The 11,732-nt window shown below is 41.1% G+C and overlaps 2 pseudogenes; both read left to right on the top strand.

Annotated features, from left to right (window-relative positions):
• The first annotated feature begins 708 nt into the window (after positions 1-708).
• LOC146025339 (5S ribosomal RNA) lies at positions 709-827 on the top strand (annotated as a pseudogene).
• A 5,407-nt stretch (positions 828-6,234) lies between these two features.
• Positions 6,235-6,353, top strand: LOC146025338 (5S ribosomal RNA; annotated as a pseudogene).
• The last annotated feature ends 5,379 nt before the right edge of the window (positions 6,354-11,732 follow it).

Raw genomic sequence — 11,732 nt, 5'->3', positions numbered from 1 at the left:
TATCACGCAATTCAATTGCGAGGAAAAAAAGATCAGACAAACCATCAGTAAACACTGGAACATACTCAAAATGGACCCCATTCTAGAAGATATACTTCCTAATAAACCTCATGTCATATTTCGAAAATCAAGAAACCTCAAAGAGATACTAGCACCTAGCCTGCTTGAAAGCAACCCTACCCAGCAAATATCACTAACCAAATGTACAGGCACATACAAATGTGGTCACTGCAACATTTGCAAACATGTACATCCGGATAGAAAAACCTTTCAGAACTACAACAACACCAAAAAATATACAAAGAAACATTTCTGCAATTGTAACACCACATCAGCCATCTACATGATTGAATGTCCATGTGGTCTTAAATACGTGGGTAAGACCAAACGCCCACTCAAACTCAGAATACAGGAGCACATCAGATACATCAAAAATAAACTCACAACTCATTCCGTATCTCGACACTTCTTAAATAATCATAACTCATCCGTAGAAAACCTCAAATTCACCACCATCGAACACGTCACTCTTGGACCACGGGGAGGAGATCTAGCAAAGAGACTTTCGCAACGTGAGATGTTCTGGATTTACGAACTCAACACCCTGTCACCCCATGGTCTGAATGAAAGCTACGAAATAGCCCCATTCCTCTGAAGAAACAACACCACAGAGGTCTTAGCCTGTATGAAAGTGACCCCAATACAAGAAAATGCGACCATCCCACTCTGCACAAACCCGATTCCATCCGAACTCGGAAGTTAAAAAGCAGTGGGCCCAACAAGTACTTGGGAGGGAGACCACCAGGGAAAATTGGGTATCGCATGCAAAAATGTACAGGGAAGGACACCAACAGGTCTAAAGAACCTCTGGTGGCAGTTGTAAATGAAGGGCCTTCAGAAGATATAAAGGACACCATGTCCGAAGACACTAACCCGAATGTTTGAAAATTCCACCTTCACACGAACTCTTAAAAACCTGAAACACACACCAAAAATACCTGGTATCAGAACCATTCCTCTACTAACTGAAGGAATGTTTAACCATGAACAAAGACATTCTAAATACTTCAGCAAGCTTCAACAGAAAATTCTCAAAAGGAATAAAAGAAAATAAAAATGAAACAATTACCATTGTAAATACAGCTAATGGACTCAGAGCACGACCGAAAATGGACTATGCCTACACAGAACAAATATGTTCACTACACCTTTATGGTGGAATAGATCTTAGGGTTCCTAACCACAAACTCTTATATATATGTCTTACTCAGAATGAAAATTCTGTCACCTGTAAATATTATTATCACACACTCACATCCACTTTATGTGAACACTGTCACAAATACTGTTATAACTGTATAGTAATGTCACAGTTGAATATAAATATGTACAGGACTTTCTTGTTTGTCACCTTATAATGAAATTAAGCAAAACACATGGGATCACCATCGTTTGCACGTAAGCACAAAAATGTCACCCATATGACAATGAAGAATGAAAAATGCAGGCATGCGGCAAACAAACTTATAATAAGTGTCCTTTTTCATTAACATTTATACTCTATTTTGTTCCTTAGTACGTATATCACAAAGAGCTAAATATGCCTCCACTAGAGGATTACCATGACAACGTTTGTGTCTCACAGTGGAAAACTCCGCCCCCACAAGTATGACGATCGAGATCCTATAGAAGACTACATTCCAATAGAAGGCTTGCGCTCCAATATAATAGACATCCGCGTTCCACGGGCAGCCAGCAAGGAGACGCACTTCCGGCTCATCGTCAGTTCAACACAAGCTTCAACATCTGCGTTCCAAAGTCAGCGCTACGTGCGCTCCAGCGGGGAGACGCACTTCCGGTCCAACGTCTGCTCGGCACAGGCTTCAATTTCCGCGTTCCAGCGTCAGCGCTTTGTGCGCTTCAACTACATCTACTTCCGCATTCCACGGACGGACAGTGCGATGACGCACTTCCGGTCCAGCGGAGAACTTTCTAACTGATCACAGCAGTATTTACTGCAGATTTAACAACAACAACTAGACAATATCAACAGAGACTGAATCTCCGAATCTATCAGTAATAGCTATAAATGTTTCCTTAGTACTTTACTCTCATTGAAAATACGAAAAATCGGACACTTCCGCTTCCGGTTCCTAACCCCACCCCCATGTAATCACAGACAGTATAAATACCCTTACTGATCACACCTTAATATTCTGCTCCCCTTGAAGAAGTCCTTAAGTGGACGAAACGCGTCGGGACTACCCTCCAATCCTTTCTGCCACTGAGCCAAGAGACTGCAGCACTACCTCCAGGTCTTCAACCACGAAAAAGACTTTGAACCTTTTTTTTTCACTTACCCCATATCCAGCTAAGTACTAACCATACTTTTTAAACAAAGGGGATAGACCTATTGTTCTTATATGTTCATACTGTTTTAATACCATTTTTGCCATTTACCTCCCACTCTCGTGTCATCTCCATTTTACCTTTCCCATCCCCACTGCCCATCCCAACCCATTGTACAAGTGTCATGTGTTTGTTTCTGTGCATTGTATGAATTAAGTGTATACAAAAAAATCTTTTGTTTTATATTCATATTCTTTTACTTTGGTTTAATAAATACATTTTTATAGTATATTTTTGCATATACGTCCATACTTGATGTTGAGAAATATTAGTCTACTGTAAGGCGCCTTGATTCTCCCCATACTCTCCATCTAAAACCCCTCCGGTTCACCAAGCCGGCACCCAGAGAATTGGCCAGCCACCCTAAAGATTTTACAGTTAGATCTCTGAAATCTAATAGGTTTTATTTAACACCTTCTACATAGGGTAATCTAATGCGCCAGTGTCCTAGAGCTTCTTCTTGATCTCTATTCTACTCCATTGGTAAAACTAGGATTAGGCTGCAATAATAACCCAGATTTTTATTTGTGTGATTAAGATAAATATTGTCACTGTAATCACGTATATATCACCTTTTACCACGTATTAATAACCATAATTGTTGGATAATACACCAAATCACTGTAAATTGGTTTTTCACAATGTTTAAAACTTGTGGTCTGGGATCTAAGAGGTCAGACCTTTGTAGCAAGATCTTCAATGAGGATACGGTCACACAAACCGTACACATAAGTGATAACACAGATTCAATGTTCTGGGATCTGGAAAAATTACTCACCAAACAGATCAAGGCATGGTGGGATATCAAAGGACTTGAACACTATCTTACGGTTGATCGAATCCCCAGAGGCCTGAGGATACTGAAAAATCCTACCTTTGGCCAAGACAATCCAAAATTTATGGAACAGTGGGACAAAATTCTACATGAGTGCTCAGCTAAACTCATGAAAGCAATCATACAAGAGAAAAAACAATCTCTAACGGACATCGAAGAACAACTCAAAACTCATGAGACGAACCTCACAAAAATTAAAGAAAGTGAAGAATTCAAAGTAAATGAAGCTGTTCTGAACAAAAAATTAGAAAGGATTGAGGAAGAAGTGATCAGGAGCAAAGAGAAAAAATTCAATAGGGACAAACAAGATTACGCCAACAACAGAATAAAAAATTGGTCCAGATTCGGAGCAAGGAATAGAGATAACAGTTATTCCAGGAAATTCATCTCCAAAACTTACATACCTCCAAAACAAGATACCAGGACACCAAGGAACCACTATTCCAAAACAAACAACAGATTCTCAGCACTTAGCAGACTGGAATCATGTAGTGATAATGATTTTTTATCCCCGGGACAAACACCAACAGCAAGAGATACGACCAAAAGATACAACCACAGAGGACGTATAGAAATAGCCTCTCCACAAAAACGCAGGTACATAGAAGAGGAAAACGAGGAGGGAGGAAGAGACACAAAAAGAAGATATCTAAAACAATAGAACCAAAAAAACAAGGCATATTTAACCTTTCATCTCAAAACCTCACAAACCCACAAATAACATTGTTAAGCAAAGGCTTATCATTCGCTCCTATTCAAAAACCAAACAAATTCCAAATGTTTCTAGATCTGAACAAATATGTCAGAAAACTGACATTAAAAAGACACTTCGCCAAAAATGAGAACGCGATAATTAATAATTATGAGTCTCAATCTAAATCTTCACTGAAATGTACATCGAAATTTTATCCGCTTGAATCAAAGGGAAACCACATACCTATTTTCTACGAAATGGTTAAGAAAGATCTCATAGACAACAATGAGACCACCAACATCGGGAAAAACCTCACCAATCAGGAGAAAAGGGCCTTAAAAGAACTCAAAGAAAACAAACTAATAGTTCTACGACCAGCAGACAAAGGAGGAGGCTTGGTGATACAAGACAGAAAAGAATATGAAAAAGAGGCAAAAAGACTATTGGACGACCCCAAATCATATAAACCACAACCTAAAGACCCAACCGAGCCCTATGTAGACGAGCTAAGAAAATTACTCTTGAAAGGACTACATGAACAAATCATTACAAAATCCGAATACCAATATCTACTCAATAATGATCCGGTCATACCCATATTTTACCATCTCCCAAAGATTCATAAACAGCTGCAAGATCCACCAGGCCGACCTATAATAGCAGGAATCGACTCACTTACGGCACACTGCTCTGAATATGTTGACATCTTCCTCAAAAACAAAGTTACCGAATTACCATCATACCTGAAAGATACATCTAGCGTACTGAGAATCATGAAAAACGTCACCTGGCAGGACACCTTCCTATGGGCCACCATAGATGTTTCTTCACTCTACACTTCGATTGAACATGAAAAAGGAACTCAAGCCTGCAGAGAAGCCTTAGAAAAAGATACTAATCTAACCACTGCCCATATCAATTTTATCTGTGATATCATCATGTTTATACTAACTCATAATTATTTTAAATTCCTGGACCAATTCTTTTTACAAATCTGCGGAACGGCCATGGGCACAATATTTGCACCAAGCTTCGCAAATTTACTTATGGGCAAATGGGAAGACCAGTACGTCTACAACAACAATCCTTTCAAAAACAATATACATATATACAAACGGTATATAGATGACATACTTGTTATATGGGACGGAAACTTGGAAGACTTCATGAAATTCATTAATCACATCAACAATAACAACTACAATTTGAAATTTACATTCAATGTAAGTAAAGATCATGTGGAATTTCTGGACCTAATATTATCGAATGAAGGGAAGACAATTACAACTAAAAACTTCATCAAGACTGTTGACACAAATAGCTACCTTCACTACAAAAGTGGACATGTCAAACGATGGAAAGACAACATCCCATTCTCACAATTTTACAGGATCAAACGAAATTGCAGCACAGCCATATCATGCACAGAACAAGTTGAAATTTATGCCAACCGATTCAGGGAAAGGGAGTACCCGGAAAAAATCATTCATCAAGCAATTACTAAATGTGAAGAACTTAACAGAGCAGAACTACTGGAGGAGAAAATCAAACCCAAAAGAGGAGAAGAAAACAACCACTCATTAGCCTTTATCACGCAATTCAATTGCGAGGAAAAAAAGATCAGACAAACCATCAGTAAACACTGGAACATACTCAAAATGGACCCCATTCTAGAAGATATACTTCCTAATAAACCTCATGTCATATTTCGAAAATCAAGAAACCTCAAAGAGATACTAGCACCTAGCCTGCTTGAAAGCAACCCTACCCAGCAAATATCACTAACCAAATGTACAGGCACATACAAATGTGGTCACTGCAACATTTGCAAACATGTACATCCGGACAGAAAAACCTTTCAGAACTACAACAACACCAAAAAATATACAAAGAAACATTTCTGCAATTGTAACACCACATCAGCCATCTACATGATTGAATGTCCATGTGGTCTTAAATACGTGGGTAAGACCAAACGCCCACTCAAACTCAGAATACAGGAGCACATCAGATACATCAAAAATAAACTCACAACTCATTCCGTATCTCGACACTTCTTAAATAATCATAACTCATCCGTAGAAAACCTCAAATTCACCACCATCGAACACGTCACTCTTGGACCACGGGGAGGAGATCTAGCAAAGAGACTTTCGCAACGTGAGATGTTCTGGATTTACGAACTCAACACCCTGTCACCCCATGGTCTGAATGAAAGCTACGAAATAGCCCCATTCCTCTGAAGAAACAACACCACAGAGGTCTTAGCCTGTATGAAAGTGACCCCAATACAAGAAAATGCGACCATCCCACTCTGCACAAACCCGATTCCATCCGAACTCGGAAGTTAAAAAGCAGTGGGCCCAACAAGTACTTGGGAGGGAGACCACCAGGGAAAATTGGGTATCGCATGCAAAAATGTACAGGGAAGGACACCAACAGGTCTAAAGAACCTCTGGTGGCAGTTGTAAATGAAGGGCCTTCAGAAGATATAAAGGACACCATGTCCGAAGACACTAACCCGAATGTTTGAAAATTCCACCTTCACACGAACTCTTAAAAACCTGAAACACACACCAAAAATACCTGGTATCAGAACCATTCCTCTACTAACTGAAGGAATGTTTAACCATGAACAAAGACATTCTAAATACTTCAGCAAGCTTCAACAGAAAATTCTCAAAAGGAATAAAAGAAAATAAAAATGAAACAATTACCATTGTAAATACAGCTAATGGACTCAGAGCACGACCGAAAATGGACTATGCCTACACAGAACAAATATGTTCACTACACCTTTATGGTGGAATAGATCTTAGGGTTCCTAACCACAAACTCTTATATATATGTCTTACTCAGAATGAAAATTCTGTCACCTGTAAATATTATTATCACACACTCACATCCACTTTATGTGAACACTGTCACAAATACTGTTATAACTGTATAGTAATGTCACAGTTGAATATAAATATGTACAGGACTTTCTTGTTTGTCACCTTATAATGAAATTAAGCAAAACACATGGGATCACCATCGTTTGCACGTAAGCACAAAAATGTCACCCATATGACAATGAAGAATGAAAAATGCAGGCATGCGGCAAACAAACTTATAATAAGTGTCCTTTTTCATTAACATTTATACTCTATTTTGTTCCTTAGTACGTATATCACAAAGAGCTAAATATGCCTCCACTAGAGGATTACCATGACAACGTTTGTGTCTCACAGTGGAAAACTCCGCCCCCACAAGTATGACGATCGAGATCCTATAGAAGACTACATTCCAATAGAAGGCTTGCGCTCCAATATAATAGACATCCGCGTTCCACGGGCAGCCAGCAAGGAGACGCACTTCCGGCTCATCGTCAGTTCAACACAAGCTTCAACATCTGCGTTCCAAAGTCAGCGCTACGTGCGCTCCAGCGGGGAGACGCACTTCCGGTCCAACGTCTGCTCGGCACAGGCTTCAATTTCCGCGTTCCAGCGTCAGCGCTTTGTGCGCTTCAACTACATCTACTTCCGCGTTCCACGGACGGACAGTGCGATGACGCACTTCCGGTCCAGCGGAGAACTTTCTAACTGATCACAGCAGTATTTACTGCAGATTTAACAACAACAACTAGACAATATCAACAGAGACTGAATCTCCGAATCTATCAGTAATAGCTATAAATGTTTCCTTAGTACTTTACTCTCATTGAAAATACGAAAAATCGGACACTTCCGCTTCCGGTTCCTAACCCCACCCCCATGTAATCACAGACAGTATAAATACCCTTACTGATCACACCTTAATATTCTGCTCCCCTTGAAGAAGTCCTTAAGTGGACGAAACGCGTCGGGACTACCCTCCAATCCTTTCTGCCACTGAGCCAAGAGACTGCAGCACTACCTCCAGGTCTTCAACCACGAAAAAGACTTTGAACCTTTTTTTTTCACTTACCCCATATCCAGCTAAGTACTAACCATACTTTTTAAACAAAGGGGATAGACCTATTGTTCTTATATGTTCATACTGTTTTAATACCATTTTTGCCATTTACCTCCCACTCTCGTGTCATCTCCATTTTACCTTTCCCATCCCCACTGCCCATCCCAACCCATTGTACAAGTGTCATGTGTTTGTTTCTGTGCATTGTATGAATTAAGTGTATACAAAAAAATCTTTTGTTTTATATTCATATTCTTTTACTTTGGTTTAATAAATACATTTTTATAGTATATTTTTGCATATACGTCCATACTTGATGTTGAGAAATATTAGTCTACTGTAAGGCGCCTTGATTCTCCCCATACTCTCCATCTAAAACCCCTCCGGTTCACCAAGCCGGCACCCAGAGAATTGGCCAGCCACCCTAAAGATTTTACAGTTAGATCTCTGAAATCTAATAGGTTTTATTTAACACCTTCTACATAGGGTAATCTAATGCGCCAGTGTCCTAGAGCTTCTTCTTGATATATATATATATATATATATATATATATATATATATATATATCCACATATCGGAGATAGCACTCTCCAAACGTATCAACATCTGCCGGGGTGCCATCATCCAGAAAGTCCCAAGAACTTTAGGTACTTCCAAGTACATGCAGAAAAAATGGAGACACTCACCGGACTTGCTTGGAGCTTAATTTATTCTCACCAGTTTTAGTGCATTATAGTGGGTACAGGTCGACGTTTCGGTCCAGTGCAGGACCTTCTTCAAGAACCCCTTCCTGCTCTCTCCAGTGGGGGAGTGTCTCCATTTTTTCTGCATATATATATATATATATATATATACATATATATATATATATATATATATATATATGCGAGGGGGGGTTTAGCGGCACTCCAAGCTCCTTGGCAGAATGTACAGATGAAATACAATAATGCGGTGCCCGTCCTGGGTCAGCGCTAGGCTGGCGATGTACACAGGGGGGGTTGCGGCGGCACTCGCGAAGAAAAAAGAAACCACACCAGGCGGATAACTTCACCAACGTTTCGAGGCTAAGTTGCCTCTTTATCAAGGTGCTCACAAAAACTTCAAACAAGTGTACAAGTGCAAAATAAACAGTTTAAATACCTGATCCGGTCCTGTCGGAGCTCACGGCGCGGTCCAGCGTCTCCGGCGTCTAATGGTGACGTCACGCGAGTTGCGTCCCGGCCGGGAGCCCGAGGGGCGGATACCACATCTGCAAAACAACAGACAAAGAAAAAAGTGTAAACTTTGTGGACAGTAGCGATCTGTCTATTGTACTAATGCTGTGCTGTAATAAGAGTGTTATTTAAACACAATAAAGTGCTGGATGTGCGTTGCCAACTTGCCACTAATAAATCCAATATGGCGACGCAATTAAAGTGACAGTGCATCAATTGAGAAAGCATAAAAAAACATGAAAAACTACACAGTGACAGGGTACAAAATACATACAACTAACAGTTAAAAACACAACAAGTCTGAAAAATACTATCCACGGGATAAAAAGATCCACTGATAGAAAATGATGTCTATTGGGCATCTTACCCTATAAAGGAACTATCTAGATGCCTGCTGGGACCTGTCAGATCAACGGAGGAAGTACCGTGGGTGTTTGAATGCCTCGTCAGAGATTAGTGCTACCTTTACAAGAAATGGGTTGTCATTACAAAAAATGGGATAAGCCAGCCTTTTCGTTTAGACCCCTGGGAGCCAGGGTGTCCAACCGATGTATCCAGCGGCTTTCTAACTGCAGGAGCCGCAAAGATCTGTCACCCCCTCTGGATAGTGGGGGGACATGATCAATAATGCGGTACCTTAAGGTGTTCAAATTGTGGCGGGCCTCTGCAAAGTGCCTGGCGACCGGTTGATCGCTATGGCCCAAGGAAATGGCAGTTTTAATGGCCGAACGATGAGCTGTGGCCCTCTCCTTAAAAGTACGGTCAGTTTTCCCCACGTAGTGAAGGCCACAGGGGCAACTGATGAGGTAGATGACCGATTTGGTGTTACATCCCACTCTATGTTTAATTTTAAACTTTTTCCCTGAGTAGGGGTGATGGAATGAGTCCCCAGGAATCATATGACCACAGGTGATGCATCCACAACACCTGTAGCACCCTAGTTTGGGAGTACCCAAGAAAGTGGGAGCTTTAGGGAGGGGGAATACCACATCATTACGCACCAAATAATCCTTCAAGTTCTTCCCCCGTGTGTACGAATTCATGACCCTTTTGTTGCGCAGCGCTGGTAGGCTGGCATCTGATGTCAAAATGGGCCAATGTGAATTCACCACCTTTTTGATTTGTTGGCTAGCTGGAGTGAATTTATTTACCCAAATGATTTTGTCATCCATTTGGCGTTCCTCAGTCCGTGGGGCCAGGGCCTCCTCCCTGGTCATATCAAGCACCCTCTTTTTGGTGGCTTCAAGTTCACTAATTAAGTATCCCCTCTCCACAAATTTACTACACATTTTCGTCAGAGAATTTTCAAGATCTTCTTGTTTGCTGCAGATGCGGCGAGCCCGCAGCATCTGTGAAAAAGGGAGTCCTTTTTTGAGGGGTGTGGGGTGAAAGCTGTGGGCCAGAAGGGTGTTATTCCTGTCTGTCGGTTTGGTGTAGAGGGTGGTCACAATGGACCCGGCTTGGATGCTGATGTCAACATTTAGATATTGCACTGACTCTTTGCTCAGTACATATGTTAATTTTACCGGGGAATCAGATGCATTGTGATTCAAAATGAGATTCTCCAGAACACATTGATCACCTGACCACAGTATCAGGAGATCATCTATGTATCTGAGATATACAACTAGATAATCTTTAACTTGTTCGTTTTTAGTGAACAGCTGCTGCTCTACTCCAAACATGTAAGAGTTAGCGAGCGATGGGGCCACTGAGGACCCCATCGCACACCCTCTTAGCTGCAGGAAGAATTTTCCATTGAACCGGAAATAATTACGCTTTAGCGTAAGTTCCAACAATTGCATGAAAAAAGGGATGGAAGGGCCTCTGTATTTATCACTGTTGGAAATCAAGGACTCTACTGCATCTAGACCTGCCTGATGAGGAATAACGGTATACAGGCTAGATACATCCACAGTAGCCATTATGCAATCAGGTGGTAATTCAGGAATAGCTAACAACCTCTGTAACAACATGTTAGTGTCCTTTAAAAAAGAACTGTCATTTTGTACACACGGTTGAAGGAAATAATCCAAGTAGATGGAGATGGCCTGGTACAGAGAGCCCCGGGCAGAGATGATGGGTCTGCCCGGGGGTCTCTGTGCATTCTTGTGCACCTTGGGAATGGAATACAAGATGGGCACAATGGGGAACCTAACAGTGAGGGCTTCCCTGGTGTCGGCATCTATGATACCGTCGGCCACTGCCGTATTCAGTATGGAGTCCAATTCCTTTTTGTACCCAATAGTTGGGTCGTGGGGTAGCAAACTGTAAGTCGCAGTGTCTTGTAGTTGCGAGTTCAGCTCTTGGACATAATCTGCTGTATCCATGATAACTGTGCCCCCGCCTTTGTCGGCGGGGCGAATCACGATAGAGTGGTCGTTGCTCAGTTTTTTTAAAGCTGACCATTCATTCTTAGAAAAATTCGACCTGGCAGGAGGAGGGTGATTGAGAGTAGTCCCAATATCCTGCTCAATTAGTCGAGCAAAAGTTTTTAAAGATGGGTTAAATGTTTGTGGCTCAAACTTGGATTTCTTTTTCAACGCTGCAGGAAATGAAGGAAGCGTTGCAGGGATGGTCGATTCTACTGGTTTAGACTGAAAGAATTCCCTCAGCTTTAGCTGGCGGTTAAGTTTGAACTGT

This window comes from Crinia signifera, chromosome 7 (assembly GCF_055691185.1).
Source record: "Crinia signifera chromosome 7, ASM5569118v1, whole genome shotgun sequence".
Lineage (NCBI taxonomy): Eukaryota > Metazoa > Chordata > Amphibia > Anura > Myobatrachidae > Crinia > Crinia signifera.
Note: the sequence above shows the minus strand (reverse complement) of the source record. Positions and strands in the feature narration are given on the sequence as shown.